Below are 17517 nucleotides of genomic sequence, written 5' to 3' on the forward strand. Positions count from 1 at the left end.
TGACATTTCTAAATACTTATTCATCACGATCATGTGTCTAGCCCCTTTTCCATAAATAAAGGGGCCTAACATGTCATTCTCTCGAATTATGGTGCTCAAAGAAGGAAGGTCAACTTCTGAGTGGCATAAGTTTTTCATACAAACTCCAATTGAGACAAACTCTTGTGTCATTGGAAAAATATCCATGTGTAGAATAGCACCATAAGGTGAACTACTTAGGTGGAAAATCTTTACGACAAAAAATGCCATTTGATGCCTCAAACTGCTTCTGAAAGGTTCCAGGCCTCAATTCACCAAATTGGGATCTAACGGTAAAAATGGTCATGTGAGTTGATTCCTCCGCTTTTTCCACTTTGAAAGCATAAATATGGATGAAAAATAATATAATGATCTAATATATATCACACCTCCCCACTTTGGGAGTATTTTGGTCCCAAAAATCTTCTACTAAATGAGGTGAGGGATTAATTTTTCCTCCACCTTCTCTTGGGTGTACCAGTTAGCTTTTCCTAGAAGCTATCCTTTCAACCCAATCTGCCAAAATTCATATTTCTCTTATCTTATCATTTTATACCTATTTTACAAAATTGTATCCTCTACTAACTCTACATGAGCATCTAGTGCCAAATCCTCCATAGAAGGTAGGGTTTGTTCCTCTTCCTAGTCTAGTATTGGAGACTCATAAAGTTTCATATTATGTGCATTCACCACTGATTAAATGTGCACATATGTGGGTAGACTAAGTCTAAGTCAACCTTGAGCCTCTTTAATCAGTTGTAGTCGCTCACCTTTAGGAGCACATAACTTATCCAACCTATAGAGTAACCCATCTTGTAGGTGGTAGCCAACTATGTTTTCACCTTCATGCTCATGACTCTAGCTCTACAACAATTGAAACACCTCCTTGAAGTCCTCGTCCTCCAAATATGCCTCTTTGTATGCATCATGGGTGAATGGATTTATGTGCATCAGAGCTCCCAAAGCTATGATATTTGATGTGGGTGGCCTTAAAAGCATGCCATCCAACTTGTTTTTGATTCCCTTATTATACTTGATCAATAAATAAATTTGTTGTAGAGATTTCATACACTTGTAATGCTTGATCAACTGTAGCTTACTCTAGGCCTATAGGTATTATAGAGGTAGGTGATATGTGTGGATTATTGTATCCTTTCCCATCATATAGAATTTCCACTTCTTGACAACATGCACCAAGGAATAAAGATATTTGTTGTAGGTAGGATAGTTAAGAACTTCCCTATGAAATACTTTAGAATGGTAGCATATAGGCCTTCCTCCCTACATCAAGTTCGCTCCCATAGCATACCTACATGTATTTGTCTCCACTTTGAAGGTACACTAAAATTTTGACAACACCAGAACTGGTGCTTTGTTAATCTTCTTTTTTAGCTCCTCAAATTCCCTATGCTGACCTTTTCCCCATTGGAAACTCTTTCCACTGACTATTTTGGGGTGGAGTGGTGTTGATACTACCGAAAATGAGGCTATGATTTTCATCAGGTACTGTGCTACCCCAACAAAACTCTTGACATCAAAAACATTAATAGGCTTCATGGAAAATTTGAGGGGCGAATGTTCGCCCTTAGGCGAAATTAAGTGGTTTTAAATTTTTAGTGGGCGAATATTTTATATCATAGTACATTTTTACAAATCGCCTCAAATAGCCCACCTTATTTTAATGGAGAGGGTAAAAAAGGTAAATTTAGCCCTTGAAATTAGGAGTTACAACCTTCCATTCGCCCTAATTTTCAAGAATAGGTTTTATTTAAGTGAATCCTATGGGCCAAATACCATATTTATAAAAGAGGTATGGTAAATTAATAAAAATATAAATAAATGAGAGGTATGGTAAATAAATAAACCTTTTTTTTATATTTACTCCATAAGTCACCTTATATACATGCAAGGGTGTAAACAAATAAAAATATAAATAAAGTGGTAAGTTTTATTTAAGTGAATCCTATGGGCCAAATACCATATTTATAAAAGAGGTATGGTAAATTAATAAAAATATAAATAAATGAGAGGTATGGTAAATAAATAAAACTTTTTTTATATTTAGTCCATAAGTCACCTTATATACATGCAAGGGTGTAAACAAATAAAAATATAAATAAAGTGGAGGAATGGTAAATAAATAAAACCTGTTTTTATACTTACTCAAAAGGTATGGTAAACAAATAAAAATATAAATAAACTAGATGTATGGTAAATAAATAAAACCTCTTTTTATATTAGAGGTTTTATTTAAGTGAATCCTATGGGCCAAATACCATATTTGTAAAAGAGGTATGGTAAATTAATAAAAATGTAAATAAACGAGAGGTATGGTAAACAAATAAAACGTTTTTTTACATTTGCTCCATAAGTCACCTTATATTTAGGGACACTCAAAAAATGCATTATATTTAGGTGAAACCTATGGGCAAAATAATATGGGCCAAATACCAAGGGCTATATTATTATTCATACCATGCAAAAAAACATTATTAACCCTAATATTTGTATTAATAAAAATAAAAATGGCACATGGTATTGACCCATGGTATTCACGTGGAATGTAGCCTATTTAAATGGGGAACAGATCCATCTTTACTTGATCTACTAAGCCTCAAGAGGGATCAAATATCATGATATGAAAACTGGCATAGAGTGAAAAAATATTTGATCCCTTTCGGGGCTTGGTGGATCAAGAGTAAAAATGGATGTTGTAATTTAATGTATGTTAAACATTTTAACTTGGTTAAAATAAAAAATAAAATAAAAATCAATTATTAATTTTATTAATTTTTATAAATTACTAATAGTAATTTTTAAGCTCCAGGTTTATGATAACCCATGGTATTGACCCATGGTAATACCATGGTATTCATGTGAGCATAGACTATTTAAAGGGGAAATTCTATCATCTTAGATCCATCTTAATTCTGGGTCTGCCAAGTGCTCAGAGGGATGAATAGGTTTCATCCCCCTAAGAGTGGTAGATGTGGAGTTAAGATGGATATAGGTTGTTTTTTATGATAATGAAGATATTAAATAGACTTAAGAAATTATATTGTAAAAACATCTTAAGGTGAATGGTTAAAGCTACATTTAGTCACTTCACAAAATTTAGTAAAAAATACCAATATCTCCATTAATATTGGTTTTTAACTTTTTTTGATTTAACAAAAAAATTCAAAACAATGAAACCTTATCAATCTTTCTACATCACCCTAGTAGAATATTTCTCACCATTTTTCAAACATTCTCAATATGATATCTTCATGAAAAAGTTTAGGTACTAATGTTGGATTAGCTGTTTGAAAAATAAGCTGGTTTGTACAACCTTTCATCTTCTGTTCTATTCTTAGTTTGTCCTAATGATCTGTAGGGGTTAGAGCCACTGCACCATATTTTCCTAAAAGGTGGAGATTGTTCACCAAAATGGAAATTAATCTATATGTTACAATGCTGTTAAAAAATGCGAGACCTATGAGGGTAGTGAATTATGCTAATAAGCAATTTAGAATGGGAGAGACGTAATTAAATTTTATTATTTAATTGAAGATTTCCAATTAATATAATAATAAATCTACATTTATATATTCATATATTGATTGGAAGGATTCTCACAATGGTCACTTCTTTCAATTAGATCCCCTTCAAGCCTTTGGGATACCTAATACTTTCTTATATAATATAGTTGGGGATTGCTATTTGTTGGCGTGTTGGGGTAAACAAACTTGATGTGCTTTTTTATCTCGCAGTTGGAGTCTATGGAATAAGAAAGAAATTTGATAACTTGAAAAAAGTGGTAGCTTAACAAAAGTTGTAGAGAAAAGATTAATCTCTCCTACCTTGACAGAGCTTGTTGTCAATATCAACATCTACAAGAACTTTGTTGTGGAATATTATCAAAACTAATAGAAGGATATGAAAGAGTGTATTGTAAGAACCTTGACAAACACGGCCACTGAAACTTGGAACATTGTTTGTAGGAAGAGAAAATTATGTTTCTTTTTTCCAAACATGTATGTTAGTATATTACAGTTTAATGAATATGTTTTCTTATTATCATATATGGTTTCATACTTTATCAAAACATTCGCCAAGACTTCACAATGTTTTATTATTCAATAAAAGATTTGCTAATGTCTTACAAGATTTTATAATTCAGTGAAAGATTCTCCATCACTGTACAAGATAATATAATATGGTGAGAGATTCGCCAAAAAAATTATATATACATATTATATTATTGATAAAATCACCTCCCATTTTTCCTATGTATCATGCGGATTAGCCCATTTATTATACATATAAATTTAGGGTGGTTCTTAAAGTTTTCCCTGTAATCTAGCCACTTGCTTCTATCTAACAAAACATTATTTCTACAAGCTTCAAATGCCTCCTTAAAATCTAGATCTTTCTCATATAACTCTTTAAGAAAATCAAAACCCAACACTTGAATTTGACTTTCTTGAACAAAAATGCTTTTTCTACTTAAGGCATCTGCTACTTTGTTTGATTGACCAGTTATATGTTTTAATACAAAATTAAAACTTTGCAAGTATTCTACCCATTTGGCATGCTTCTGGTTAAGCTTTGGCTATTGCATAATGTACTGTAATGCATTGTTATCTGAATACATTATGAACTCCTTGGAGATCAAGTAATGTCTCCACTTCTTCAAAGACTGAACCACTAAATAGAACTCTTTGTCATAAGAATAATATTTCTTCTTTGTCTCATTTAGCTTTTCACTAAAATAAGCTATAGGTTTGTCCTCCTGACTCAAAACAGCTCCAATGGCTTCTCCACTGGCATCAAACTTCACTTGAAAAGGTTTATTAAAATCAGGCAAAATCAAAATAGGTTTCTTAGTAATCTTTCTCTTCAACAACTGGAAGTTCTTTTCTACTTCAGCAGTCCATTTAAATGGTTGTTTGTCCTTCTTTATTGTGTCAATAATTGAAGCATTAATCTTACTAAAATTCCTTATGAATTTCTTGTAAAAACTAGCAAGACCGTGAAAACTTCTTACCTCAAATACACTTTTTGGTGAAGGCCACTCCATGATAGCCTTGATCTTCTCTTGATCCATCTTTAACCCCTCAATAGAAACAACGAAGCTCAAATACACCAACTCCTCCTTCATGAATGAACATTTATTTAAATTTAACAATAATTTTTCTTGTTGTAGCCTTTGTAAGACATAATTAAGATGTCTCATGTGTTCCTCCTTAGATCTGCTGTAAACTAATATATTTTCCAGAGATACTATTACAAATTTACCAATAAATTCCTTCAGAACTTCATTCATAAGTCTCATAAGTGTACTAGGGGCATTCGATAATCCAAAAGGCATTACCATACACTCATATAATCCTTCATTGGTTTTAAAAGTAGTTTTCCACTCATCTCCCTCTCTAATTCTGATTTGATGATAACCACTTTTTAAATCTAACTTTGTAAAATATCTAGCTCCACTCAAACAATCCATCAAATCTTCAATTCTAGGTAAAGGAAATCTGTACCTGATTGTTATCTTATTGATTTCTCTTGAATCAGTGCACATTCTCCAGCCTCCATCTTTCTTTGGGCTCAACACTGTTGGCACTACACAAGGACTCAAACTCTCTCTAACTAGTCCCTTGTTTAACAGTTCTTGAATCTATTCCTTTATCTCTTCATTCTTTGTGGGAGTCATCCTGTAAGCTGCTTTATTAGGTAGATTTTCTCCTGGAATCAAATCTATGTGATGATTGATTTTTCCAATGGGTGGTAACTCATCAAGAAAATCATCTATAATTATATCACAATAAATGTCCAGCATCTCTTGAATTTCAATTGGTAAATCATAAACTTTTGTGGAAGTAATTATTACCTTGGGTTTGCAAACCAACACAAACTTACCTCATCTTCTTCCATCTACTGTAAGTACTCCTTTCCACTTAGCAAAAGGGTCTTTGAATCAGGTTTCTTCGATGTATCCTCTTCTTCTATTGATAGCAATGTATGATTGACACCATATTTGATGAATTTGTATGTGTTCTTCTTTCCATCGTGCTTATCTCCTCTGTCATACTGCCATGGTCTACCCAACAATATATGACACACATCCATAGGCATCATATCGCAAGGGATTTTGTCTCTGTATTTTCCCAACTGCAACTCCACTTCACATTGTTCATTCACTACCAACTGATTTCCCTTTTGAAGCCATGACACCTTATAAGGTGTTGGATGTTTCTTTGTTTTCAATTTCAACTTCTCCACCACTTCTATGGAGACCAAATTATTTGTACTACCACTGTCTATTATCATCTGACAACACTTCGCTTGAACCTTGCACACAGTCCAAAACAAGGTTTTCCTTTGTGCTAGTTCAACAATTTCCTTAGCTGGTTTTAACAAAATTTTGTTGACTACAAAAGATTCCCCTTTCTCTGGTACATTCTCTTCATCTATTTCCTTTGTTTCTTCCTCTTCAATTTTTGCAACAATTGCATTCCTCTGATTCATTCCTATATTTTCAGGGCACTCATAAGCTCTGTGTCCCAGCTTGTTACATCTGTAACATCTAACTTCTCTTCCTCTACCTCTGCCTCCTCTTCCTCCAGAAAAACTCCCTCTTCCACTTGCATCACCTCCTATGGATGCATGCTGACTTGAGTTGCTGCTAGCTCCATCTCCAGGTGTTGTAGATCTTCCTCTACCACCTTGCCTTCCCCTTCCTCAGAAAGTACCTCTATTTCTGGAAGACTGCTTCCTCATGAGTTTTTCTTTAGCCTTCAGTACCATCTGATAAGCCTCTTCTACTGTTTTAGGAGACAGTACACTTATCTCATATTGAATGTCCATTCTAAGACCATTCACATATCTGGCAACCATCTCATCTGTATCTTGGATTTGTCTTGCTCTTATACTCACTTTGTAGAATTCCTCTGTGTCTTCCTTTACTATCATAAACCTCTGTCTAAGATTCTACATCTGTCTAAATAATGTTTGCTGATAGTCACTTGGAAGAAACTTACCTTTTAGTTTTTCCACCATCTTCTTCCAAATATTAATTGTTTGTTTTCCAAGTCTTCTTCTTTCTACCTACAATCCATCCCACCAAAGTGCTGCATGTCCTTTCATTTTTGTAACAAAAAACTTCACCTTCTTTCCTTCATTTGTTTCTTCATAATCAAAGAATTTCTCCATGTCATTTATCCAATCAATCAATTCTTCAGGGCTTAAGCTTCCTGTGTAGATTGAAACTTCAAATCTAGGCTTGGATGTGGATCTCAATACTGACCTAAAGAATCTCATTTCAGGAGTTACATCTGCAGGTTCTTCATCTTCTGCAGCTCTAGCTTCAAGTTCACTGACATCCCCAACATCTTCATCTCTTCCCATTTCCACTGCTTCCAATCTAGCTTGCATCTGTTGCATAGCTTCCAACACTTCAGCATTTGCAACTGGTCGTCCTCTTCTTCGACCACCACCTCTTCCTCCAACTCTGAAAGCCATGTTGGATTTCTTTTTCTAATCCTTGAGATCCTGTTCAATGTCAGTAGGCTGCTCTGATACCACAAATGGTGGCTGGGGTGCAGGTGTAAGAGACAATCGTTCAAATCCGGAAACAATTTCTTCAAGTTCAGGTGGAATTTCTTCTTGGATTTCCTGCGGAGTCTCAGTCATCTACCTCCAAAGTTATCTATTCTGCTAAATTAGTAGAACTGCTAAATTTAGTTGCAATGACAAGTGCTTCTACAAATCCTCTAAATGTCGCATATCGCAATTGCAAGCTCACTGACATGGTTCATTCACTTATGAACGATGCGATGCAATATTTATCAGCACTCCTCATATCGCCCATCGCATTTCGCAACACTGTCGAGCCAAGGTTATTCACTCTTGAACCTTGCGATGCGATATTCACCAACGATCCAATGGTCGATAGTCAACAGTGATTTGACGGTCACTATGATATCGCATGGAGATCTATGCGACGATACTGCCTCACGGAACCGATAGGTTTATAAACCTCAACTTATAAAAGTTCGGGTCCGAACTTGAGATTAACGCTCGATGACAGAGGCCTTCAGATCTATGGCTCGTGGGACTTCGATTAACATAAGGGTCAAAACTAGGCCAATCCCCACTATTGACTGTGGCATAATATGTTGAAAATGGAATCAACGGTTAGGAATGAGTGCAGGACTTCAGTCTTGGATCAAGAATTCATACACTTCTAACTCCACAATCACTAATACACAACAAAAAGAGATTAAATACGATCACACAGAACTTTAAATTCTGGAAAAATCAACGATACACAGAGATACTACGGAGGGATACAACACCTTCGGGATTGACCAATTACACACAAAAATATAGAGAGTTATGTTTTCTGCAACTTAATCATATATGGCCAAACAAGCTGAATCAGTCAAAATCCTTTTACAATCATTCATAACTTACGTAAATACTATTCCATCCTAACTATCAGATCCTTAAACACTGGATCGAATTTTCCTAATCTTGAACAATACCAAATCTAGTCGATATTCTCCTTGAAAATATCAACTGAATCAAAACTGCATGAATTAATTACAAAGCCATTCAATCCCTAAATCCTAGCTCAAATCCTATCTAGTAAGCTTGAAAATTGACAGCTAAAGGATCCCACTCCTTTGCTTGTAACTTTTTTTGGAATTTTGGAATAGGTGCGAAGCCGTTTGCCTTCACGCCTCATGCTCCTGCATCATATAATTAGGGCCTACATAACAATAATAATATAAGGGCACAACGATAACAATAATGGGCTTCCATAGGGAAAGACAATAACAATATGGGGGCTATACTAGTATTATAGGGACCTAACAATTTGATGGGGGTAGGAGATGTGTCACAGCTAACATTTGAAGGAATTAGTGATATTTACAAAGATACTGAAGGAGTCAAGCTCGATCTAGTAATGGAATTCAAGACACTTTGTCAAAAGTAACCAAATATACTATATGTTGTGTTACTAGAGAAGAGTTAGGAAATTTATTAGAAAATGTCAAAACTAATCTTCTTGGAACTCTTACTATGTAGTTGGATATCTTATAGATTATAAAGAAACAACAAAATGTAAAATTTCCTCTTTCTATTTATGTCATAAATGTAGAAAAGAACATCTAGTTAAAGAATTATCTTTATATAATATTAATGTTTGTTCTATTTGTATAGGTAAACATTCAATAGAAGAGTGTCCTTATCTACCTAGGCTAAAACGAAATGTACCCAAGATAGGATAAAGTAATTGAGCAAATGTGTACATTAGAACCAAAGTGGCGTTTACAGTTGAGAATCTTAGGTATAACCTCTAAACTTGTGCAACAATTTCCTTCTTGTTATCGTTGGCAATATCCATCTAAATTTTCTAATTCTAATGTGTCCGGAAAGCATGCCCACCACAACCAATTCCACACTATCCTTTGAGAAAAGTATGATGAGGCTCTAACTTTGGAGCTATTCCTACCTACTAGTACCATATACAACTTCAACAACCTTATCCTACACTAACCACCTCCACCATTGTACCAACAACCAAATTTTACACAGACAACATCCAAACCAATGGTATAGCTTCCACCACCTCCAAAAGCCCCACAACTAAAATTTCCACCTACTCAACCCCCAATGCCAACTCAGTTTCTTGCCCAACCATTACCCAATCCAAATAATAAGGTGACTCAACCTTCTTATAATGTTGAGCTACCATCCTTTCCTACCTACCTAATCACCCCTATAGAGTTGCAGGATGTACACCTTAGGTCAGGAAGGGTTCTTAATAAAAAATACCCTGTGGTCATTGAATAAAAATATAAGGAGGAGACCCCCATGTGAAAAAATAATAATAAAACACAATAGATTCCTTCAACATCATAATTCCCACAATAATCCAATTTTCCTCCTTATCTACAAAGGATAAGCTTGAAAAATCATTTTGAATGTTCTGAAAATGAGTTGATAATAGAACTATGGAATATTTGAAATCCATTAAAGATATCCCCATATATTCTAAAACTATTAGGGAACTATGTTTAAAGAACCAAGAAGGAAAAGGGTCAAACCTAAAACTATCCAATTTGTAAGAAAAACAACAGACTTGATGTCAGGACAACCCTTTATAGAGAAATATGTAGATCTTGGTAGTCCTATTATTTCAATCCATATTAATGGAGTCCTCTCCCCAAATGTTTTGATTGATTTGGGGGCCACCATTAACATAATTACTAAGAATACAATGGAGAAATTATAATTACTTAATATTTGTTCCATACTTATCGTTTTATAACTAGCCAATAGATCTAAAATCAAACCTGAAGATGTGTTGGATGATATCATTTTTTCCCTTGATTTATGGGAGTACCCTGTGGAATTTATGGTATTGCAATCGAAAGTCTTCGCAAGAGGACACCCTGTAATCTTAGGTAGACCATGACTAGATATTGCAAATGCATTTATTAGTTGTCGATTTAGAAATATGCTTCTTTTACATGGGGATTCTATGAAAAATGTGACTTTGTATCTGCCTACAAAAACCATTGAGGAACAAACTTTAGGGCTTGAAAACACCAATAGTGATGAATAAAATATTGAATCAATCTTTACAGTGGATCAAATTATGCAACTTAAAGAACAATATTCTTGTAAATATGGGACCCTTGCAAAAATATGACTCCCTTGATCATATCTTTAGTTCATATTTTCAAGAACATTATGATCCTCATGATCCACCATCACTACCAGTGATTACATCAACCACCAATACTTTTAAATATTTTACTATACCTGTAGATATTAGTCTAAGAGAAACCTTGTACATAAATGCACAACTTGATCAGTCACAACAGGAAGAATTAATCAACATGTTGTGAAAGCACTCTGGTGCATTTTTTTGGAACTACCATGATATGAAGGGAAGTCATCCCAACACATTTACACACCACATCTACAACTGAGAGGATTCTCACACTATTAAACAACCATAAGGATGAATGGAACCAACCCTCAAAGAAATAGTAAAGGAGGAATTAAAAAAACTGTTGGATGCAAATTTTATTTATCCTATTTCATATAGCCAGTGGGTTTCACCCCTGATGATAATTCCTAAAAAGAATGACAAGTAGTGAATTTGCATGGATTATATAGAGTTAAATAAGGCTACTTTGGGAGACTATTTCCTTCTTCCTTTCATTGACCAATTTTTGGACACTTTGGATGGTAATAAACACTTCTCATTTCTTGACAGTTTCAATGGATATAACCAGATACAGATAGCTCCAGAAGACCATGAAAAAACCACTTTTACATGAACCTAGGGAAATTATACTTACTAGGTGTTACACTTTAGCTTATGCGATGCTCACACTACTTTCCAAAGAGCAGTGTTAGTAATATTTTATAATCTTATTCATGATTGTGTTGATATTTATATGAATGCCTTTTCTATGTATGGTAACTCTTTTCATGAAGCCTTCAAGAATCTTGAGAAGGTTTTAATTAGGTGTCTAGAAACTAACCTTTGTTTGAGAAATATAAAATGTTGAATGATGCAAATTGCAGGGATTATTATTGGAAACTATATAATGTAAGAATACAAGTTGATCTCACAAATATTGAAGTAAACCAAGATACTAGATCCAAAATGGCAACAAGAAATGCTAAAAATAGAAGTGATAAAAATAGCACTGCTATGAATAGTAGTTTGGGTACCATTGTTGGATTGGGCAACAGGGAATGAAAAATGGAAGTGCTAAAAATAGAATTGCTATTTTTAGCAGTTCAGGATAGATTCCTATTTTAGTTAGTCCCTAGACTAAAAATAGGAAGTAAAATTCGAATTTGAACTTAACAGTGGTTTGAAAATAAATAAATTAATTCTCCATGAGTTAATTAGTTGTGAAAAATCAAACATGAAGTCTATGTGAGGACATGCAATAGTTTATCTATTAATTGAGGAATTTATCCTTCAGTTAAAGAGATAAGGATGAGTTCTAATTTGAGTAGTAATTAGTTGGCTGAGTTAACTGAGTCAAGTCTAGTTATAATTGATTTAAATAGTTTGTTTAAATTAAGTAAGTTTAGTTAGTTAATACATTCTTGCATATAACTGCTGCACTTCAGATAACTGAAGTTCTCTCATGAATAACTCATGCATGTGAGTTCAGACAGAGACCCAGTTGAGATCAGAGAAGCGACAATGTACTATCAGTTGGATGAATATTTTTCCTATAAAGGAAGCTTATCCATGATGAGGATTTATCTCCTTCAGGACTGTGTAGTTGGATCAGAGGTTAGTGAGTGTGTGAAGAGGCCAATTCACACAAGTGGCTGCACTGGACCCCAATCAAAATTTCACAAAGAAATAGGAGGCTTCGAGGGCAGACCAAAGGTTAGATAGAGGCCTTTGACTGTCTATGAGCAGTAGAGGTATCGCAGAGAGAGCAGGATAGCTTTTGAGTTGATTCCTTTTGTAATAATGGCTATATTTCCACTTATATGATAATACAGAGTTGGGGTTTTAGGTTGAGGCTTTCCCCTGGTTATATCTTCTGTGTTATGTGTGATTGATTTCTCCATATCAGTTATATGTGTTCTTATTGATGTTGCTCATGTTCTATTAATCTTTCGCTAAATTGGTTGTAGAAGTAGATCAAGTATTTTGCCTTAGAGTATTGCATTATCAGGTGATCTACAGGTGGGAATTTCTACATGGTATCAGAGGTAGCTGATTTGTAGAAAAATTCTACATGGTATCAGAGCAAAGGTGATCAAAGGAGAGAACAATATACTGAGAGGAGATTTCAAAGTTTTGAGTTTTGGGCCGAGAGTTTGCAGAGCAGATCTGAAAATTTCTGTACAAAATTTTCAAAAACAAATAACGGACTTGGATTCCTTGCGGAAAAATACCCCAAAAAAAAAATCGGCTGAATAGGAGTTTGGAGGAGGGACATATCGTTGATTTAAAATCAGTTCTTTTTCCAGAAAATTTTGTGACGGTGGGAAATATGAAACAGATTGGTGTGCTAGCCAAGAACCTGTATGCACTTGAGGTACAAGATGCATGCAAAGCCTTGAGGAGAAAGGCAAAGGTTAGATACTTGGTGGTTGAGAGGGAGAGTAAATTACCTCTCAACATGCAGTGCCAGAAGAAGTCTCAAACAATTGTGGAGGAGCCACAATTGGTGAACCAACTTTAGGAGGTTGTGGAGCAGCCACAACTGGAGAAGCCGAGAGGAGACCGAGTAGAGACATCTACTCATGCAGAGACCTCCAATAGGGGGAAAGTTTGAGCCAGGTGGGAAGAGGGATCACATGCATCCATACCTCCAGGTAGGAGGTGGGGCGATGTGGAGTGATTGTCCCAAGGAGGAGGGGAAGGATCCTTTAGGAACCCAACCTCTTTGATTCGACTTTGCTATAGGAGCCCTAATGAGGAGTAGCAGGACTGACTGTTTGGGTAGAGACAGATGTGGATGGAGCGGCAGAGAGAGCTACAGTGCAGGAGTCCCAGGACTGTGTAGAGCTAGGAGGCTACAATGATGTGAGAGGCACAGGAGTGTTGCACCAGTGCAGGATGGCACAAAGAGGTGTGCAATGGTGTGAGATGCATGGAGTGTTGTAGCAGCTCAAAGGTCAAAGAGGGAGCACTTGTTAGCAACAGGTAGAGCTTCAACATCAGAGTATGTATCTAACCCAACAGAGAGGTTAGTGGGAGTTTTCTTTGTTCTGAGAGTTGCTGGAGCAACCACACTTGGTAGAAGTGTTGCATGTAGAACATTCCAGAATTACAGGATTGGGTTCGAGTTGAAGCCTTTCCTGTTAAGAGGGAGTGTTGAAAATGGAAACAAGAAATGCTAAAAATAGAAGTGCTAAAAATAGCACTGCTATAAATAGTAGTTTGGGTACCAGTGCTGGATTGGGCAACAGGGAATGAAAAATGGAAGTGCTAAAAATAGAATTGCTATTTTTAGTAGTTTAGGATGGATTCCTATTTTGTTCAGTCCTTGGACTAAAAATAGGAAGTAAAATTCGAATTTGAACTTAACAGCTGTTTGAAAATAAATAAATTAATTCTCCATGAGTTAATTAGTTGTGAAAAATCAAACATGAAGTCTATGTGAGGACATGCAATAGTTTATCTATTAATTGAGGAATTTATTCATCAGTTAAAGAGATAAGGATGAGTTCTAATTTGAGTAGTAATTAGTTGGCTGAGTTAACTGGGTCAAGTCCAGTTATAATTGATTTAAACAGTTTGTTTTAATTAAGTTTAGTTACTTAATGCATGCTTGCATATAACTACCACACTTTAGATAACTGAAGATTCTCTCATGAATAACTCATGCATGTGAGTTCAGATAGAGAACCAATTGAGATCAGAGAAGCGACATTGTACTATCAGTTGGATGAATATTTTTCCTATAAAGGAAGCTCATCCATGATGAGGATTTATCTCCTTCAGGACTGCGTAGTTGGATCGGAGGTTAGTGAGTGTGTGAAGAGGCCAATTCACACAAGTGGCTGCACTGGACCCCAATCAAAATTGCGCAAAGAAATAGGAGGCTTGGAGGGTAGAACAGAGGTTAGATAGAGGCCTTTAACTGTCTATGAGCAACATAGGTATTGAAGAGAGAGCATGATAGCTTTTGAGCTTATTTTTTTTTGTAATACTGGCTATATTTCCACTTGTATGATAATACAGAGTTGGGGTTTTAGGCTGAGGCTTTCCCCTGGTTATATATTTTGTGTTATGTGTGATTGATTTCTCCATATTAGTTATATGTGTTCTTATTGATGTTGCTCATGTTCGATTAAGCTTCCGCTAAATTGGTTGTAGAAGTAGATCAAGTATTTTGCTTTAGTATATTGCATTATCAGGTGATCTATAGGTGGGAATTTCTACATGGTATCAGAGGTAGCTGATTTGTAGAAAAATTCTACAATATCCAAAGGCAGTGAAAACAATTTTTAAGACACAATTTTATTTATAGGAGGTTTATAGAAAATTTCACAAAAATAATTGCTCCTCTATTTAAATTATTCGCTAAAGATGCTAATATATCTTGGAATGAACATTGTTCAGTTTATTTTGAAGGCTTGAGAGATAAGCTTATCAAGACACCTATTTTTAGGGGAAATAACTGGTCCCTCTCATTCCATATTTCCACATATGCCTCAAATACAACCCTTGGAGCAGTCTTAGGAAAATAGGAAAAACAATCTTCTTATGCCATTTATTTTGTTAGTAAGAATTTAACACCTGCTAAGATGAATTGCATAGTCACAAAGAAAGAATTCTTAGTAGTAGTACATGCAATTAATAAATTCAGGCACCATATCATTAGGTATGAGGTTTTTATTAATTTTGACCATCCATCCATACAATACCTAATGAATAAACCAATAAAAAATGGTAGAGTTACTAGGTGGCTTTTACTATTGCAGGAATTTAATGTCACTATTTTGGATAGGCCTAGAAAAAATAATTTAACAGTAGATTTTCTTTCCAAGATCCATAATGAAATATTAGAAACTACTGGAAATGATGATTTTCCTTATAAACATTTGTTTGATGTTTCCACTAAAATTCTATAGTTTCCAAATATAGAAAGTTACTTGGTTGTAGGAAAATTACCACAAATTTGTTTCTGAAAGAAAAACAAAGGATCATTAGAGATAATACCTCCTACTCCTGGATTGAAGGAGATCTGTATAATATTAGGCACAATTATTAAAAAGTGTGTACATGAGGATGAAATGTTTGATATCTTAAAAGCATGATCTAGATTTAAACAGGAATGAAAAAAATTACAGATATAACCATAAATACAAAGATGCAGCAGAAATAATACTTCATTTCATTAATATAAAATACTGAAATATGCCTAGTAACAGAAATGGAAATAAACTAGCTCAGGCGATGGTAGCTTATCCCTGAGAAGAGATGTGGTAGCTACATGCCTTTGAACTATCTTACAATGAGGCTCAAAGGCCTATTTATTGTTGAGAAACAATGGAAAACCATAAACATCCAAAAACCTAACCCTAGGAGATGAAGCGCCAAACTGTGGGCCCCATTGGGTAAATTGTTACATCAACTTCTCGGGGTCGTAACTTTGGCATACGATCTCCGTTTGACACACACAATAACTCGTTAGAAAGATCTATATGAGGATTGCAAATTTTGAGTGAACAACATCAACCCATGGACCCATGTTGCTCCCAATTTTCCCAAAAAAACGTCATTTAGGGCCTAAAAACGGCTCCAGAAGTTCACGGCCCAAAAAACTGCTAAAAATAGTAAACTGTGCTACAATTAAGGAAATTGAAAAACTAAAAAAAACAATGGTGGGGGTCCAAGTGGAATTGGTGGGTGGCCACCAATATCCACCTGGATCATTCCTTCTCCCTTAGGAAGTAATGGTCCCCATTGCATTGAGTTCCTCCATGAGACGAGGAGACTTCTGCTGAACTTGGTCCTTAGTGAGCCACTTGCCCTGGTGAAGGAGTTGGCCTTCTTTGACAACTTGATACAGTTGGATCTTTTGCTTGTGAGTGTGCTTGATCTACATGTCCATAATCTGACCAATTGCAGCTTGTTCCATGCAATCTGGATTTAACTTTGTTGGTGTGATTTGATCTACAATGTCGGATGTGTCTAGTAATGATGGAAAGTATGGTTGAAGGCGGTCCACATTGAACACTGGGTACAGGCCAAGGAATGGGGGAATGTTGAGCGCAAATGAATTATCTCCCACAACCTTGGTAATAGTGTAAGGACCATATTAGAGTGGTATGAGTTTTCGATAGGATCCGGTAAGGTGTTCCTTTTGCAAATGCAACCAGACTTTGTCGCCCACCTGAAACTTGTGTGGCACCCGATGTTGATCATGTCACTACTTGTACTTGGCATTTGATTTCTCCAAAATGTTGTGGACCTGTTGGCAGATATGTTGGATGTGCTCAATGAATTTGTTTGCCTTATTTATTTCAGACTGGACATGGGCCGAATTTTCCTGAGTAGCTGCAAATGGCATGGCCACATCAATGGGACATAGTGGCTAGAATCTCAAGCCCACCTGAAAAGAGTTGTGGCCAGTCGAGCTGTGGAGAGCCCGGTTATAGCTGTGTTGAACATAGGGGAGGATCTCATCCCATGTGCATGAATGCTTTGAGTTGTACATGCGCAAAATGTGTGCGATCATCTTGTTGACAACCTCTGTCTGGTGATCAGTTTGGGGATGGAAGGCTATGGACTTAGTGAGCTTGGTGTCCAACATCGACCAGAGACTGGACCAAAATGTACTGAGGAATATGCTGTCCTGATCTGAGATGATAGACTGTGGGATCCCAAAGAAGAGTTTAGCAGTCGCTTCTGCTGTGATATTCTTCTTGTAGGCCGCCATAATGGCCATCTTCGAGAACTTGTTGACGACCAAAAAAACACAGTCATTTCCATGCTTAGTA

The sequence above is a fragment of the Pinus tabuliformis genome, chromosome 9 (genome assembly GCF_031772625.1).
Source record: "Pinus tabuliformis cultivar Carrire ecotype Pingquan chromosome 9, CPIR1, whole genome shotgun sequence".
NCBI classification, from domain to species: Eukaryota; Viridiplantae; Streptophyta; class Pinopsida; order Pinales; family Pinaceae; genus Pinus; species Pinus tabuliformis.